The following is a 3,124-nucleotide window of genomic DNA, read 5'->3' on the forward strand; positions in this document are numbered from 1 at the left end:
AAGATAGGAAATGAATACAGTCTTGGTACATACCAACAGCTTGGTACATTCCAGAGACCAAAAGGTGGTGGCTGTTATGGCTAGAGTATTGTATATAAGACAAACACACAAATTATTTAAGTGACTGAAACAGGGAAGGGACAGACATGATGATCTGATTTCTATTTTGCAATTCTACTTTAGATGTTAGGTGAAGAAAGGACTGGGGAGTAAGTGTAGAATGGAAAGACTAGTTAGGAGTCTATTTTAGGAGCCCTCACAAAAGGTGGTAGGAGCTCCGATGAGGGTGGTGTCAGAGAAGAGAGAGTAGTGTATGCAGTTGAGAGCTGTCTGGAGGTGTAATTAATCAGATGTGATGATTGACTGGATTCAGGGAGCAAAGGAACAGAGGAATCCAGGATGCCCCCTCTCCTCCACAGGCTTCTGACTTGATCAGAGGGTGAGAGTAAAGGTCTAGAAAGCTGGACAGAGGCAGGGTTTGCAACACCCAGCTACTGCACAGATGGCTCCACTTGCCACCAGCAAAGCTGATCACTGAGAAGCATCTGTCTTCTCAGAAATCCTCCAGAAACCCAGGGAACTGCCTACTGCAAGATCCACTGGTTGGGACTCTTTTTAAAGGTATGAGTGATAGAAAAACCTAAGTATCTTAAGCCCAAAGATAATTTATGCTTATTTTTAAGCTGGAAGTCCAGAGGTTACATTTGGCTTAGTCTGAGCTTGATTCAGGGTTCGGATGATGTCACAGGGCTCATCCCTTAGCCTCACTTCCTTTAAGGGGCTTCATTCTCCATCACTGTGTCCTGACAGCCCCAAGTCCAGCAAAAGAGAGTGTCTTTGTCCCAGAATACCCAGTAAAATTACTGAGATTCATTTTTATTGGACTAGCCTTGATCCAATCCCACCACCACCACTAAGGACACCTCAGGACAGGGAAGGGAAGGTGCTGGATGGCTTTGCCTGGGTCAGGAATTCCGCTGCATAAGTTGTGGCCAGAGAGAGAGAGAGGAAGGGGTGGAGGCCCAAAGAGAAGTCAGAAATGCTCCCTGCAGGAAACAGGCTGGATAGGCACAGAACAGCCAGCTCCTCAGCCCCCCATGTAAACATCCACAATCCCTGGCTACTTTACTGATGGATAGCAAAAGACCCAAACATACGGCTTTCTGACTGAGAACCGCATGAAAAACTAAAGGGAGCTGAGTTCATCATCAGGGCTGTCTCTTCCACTGGCTGTTGTTTATCATAGTCACAGTGTGAGCAGAACAGAAGTGCCAGGTTGGAGGGGATGGGAAGGATAGATCATGTGAAATGGCAGGTGGTATCAGGGAAGAGGCTGGCTTGGGAACTACAGATGAAGGCAGTGGTCTGGGCCCGCTGAGTGTGGGGGCAACAGAACATTCTGGGGCATCGGTGGGCTGTCCATCTCAAGTGTTGGGAACATCTCTGAGGAAGGGTCCTAGTTTTGGTGGCCCCTTTCCATGAGAAAAGCAGTGTCCCAATGGCCAAGGATCTCTCCTGCCCAGGCATCTTGTCCCTTGCTCTCGTCTTGGTTCTTTCTTTTTGCTGCTGCAGCCACAACCATGCTCAGTCTTCAGAAGAGGCTTGCCTCTAGTGTCCTCTGCTGTGGCAAAAAGAAGGCCTGGTTGGACCCCAAGGAGACCAGTGAAATCACCAATGCCAACTCTCATCAGCGGATCCGGAAGCTGATCAAAGATGGGCCGATCATCCACAAGCCTGTGACTGCCCATTCCTGGCTCGATGCTGGATAAACACCTTGGCCTGCCAAAAGGGCGGGCACATGGACATAGGTAAGTGAAAGGGTACAGCCAATGCCCGAATGCCAGAGAAGGTCATGTGGACGAGGAGAATGAGGATTCTGTGCCAGCTGCTCAGAAGATACCGTGAATCTCAGAAGACTGATCACCACATGTATCACAGAAGATACCATGAATCTAAGAAGGTTGATCGCCACATGTATCACAGCCTGTACCTGAAGGTGAAGGGGAATGTGTTCAAAAACAAGTGGATTCTCATGGAACACATCCACAACTTGAAGGCAGACAAAGCCTGCAAGAAGCTCCTGGCTGACCAGGCTGAGGCCCGCAGGTCTAAGACCAAGGAAGCATGCAAGCACCATGAAGAGCGCCTCCAGGCCAAGAAGGAGTAGATCATCGAGACTTTGGTTTAAGGAGGAAGAGACCAAGAAGTAAAAGCTCCCCCTTTGTCTGTGCATACTGGCCTCTGTGATTACATAGATCAGCCATTAAAATAAAACAAGCCTTAAAAAATAAATAAATGGCATATAATTTCCTACTCTTTCCCAATTCAGGGAGGCCATGGGAGTTTCAATTAGCCTCAGGGGGCTGTGTGTCTTCAGCAGACATTATTTGAGGGACTAGGCAGGGCCTGGGGTCATTGGATCCACCTCTTGGCCCTAGTGCCTTTGGGTGGGCTCAGTAACCAAGTAATTGAGAAAGGCATGGGTGACATTCTGAAGGCTCTCTAGAAGGCAGTGATGTGTGTGTCACATCTCAGAAAAGGTTCTAGAAAAAATGCTAAGACCTGGGCACATAGGCAAGGGACATTTTATTTGATATGGCCTGTGGGCAGTTCAGACCAAAGCAGATACCATCAGGGCCCTGGCTGTAGTACCCCTGCTCTCCTCATTGCTTTCTGTGCTCATAGTTTGCTACTGCAAGCAGCTAAGGCTTTCCCGCTGATGGCATTCTGTGGCTGGGAATGTGCTTGTCCCTATTATAGGGTAGGCTGTGTTGCTGGATAAGTAACACCACCAGAAGCAGAAGCAGCTCTCACCAGCGACTGATGGGGGCTGAGGAGTGAATGCCCGGGCTTCTCCAGTGCCACGTACTCTTAGGAAGACAATATCCTGTCTCAGAAGTTCCAGTGAGCAGAGATGAGCTGGTAAACAAGCTCTTTGGTAGGAGAGGAAGTAGAATAAGGGTCTCAGTGATCCACCAAATCCCTCACGGCCAGCTAGGAGGGGCATTGCTATGTGTGTCCCTCTCTGATTATATAGGCAGGCTTGCCCTTCACTACAGGGTTGTAGGTGTGCCAGGGACCAGCACCCTTCAGACCCTGACTCAGGAAGCCTGCTCACCTGCCA

At 48.9% G+C, this 3,124-nt stretch overlaps 1 pseudogene; it reads left to right on the forward strand.

The window, feature by feature from the left end:
• The first annotated feature begins 1,568 nt into the window (after positions 1-1,568).
• On the forward strand, positions 1,569-2,272 carry LOC108529747 (60S ribosomal protein L19 pseudogene; annotated as a pseudogene).
• Positions 2,273-3,124: the final 852 nt, after the last annotated feature.

This window comes from Rhinopithecus bieti, unplaced genomic scaffold (assembly GCF_001698545.2).
Source record: "Rhinopithecus bieti isolate Rb0 unplaced genomic scaffold, ASM169854v2 scaffold_6710, whole genome shotgun sequence".
Taxonomy (NCBI): domain Eukaryota; kingdom Metazoa; phylum Chordata; class Mammalia; order Primates; family Cercopithecidae; genus Rhinopithecus; species Rhinopithecus bieti.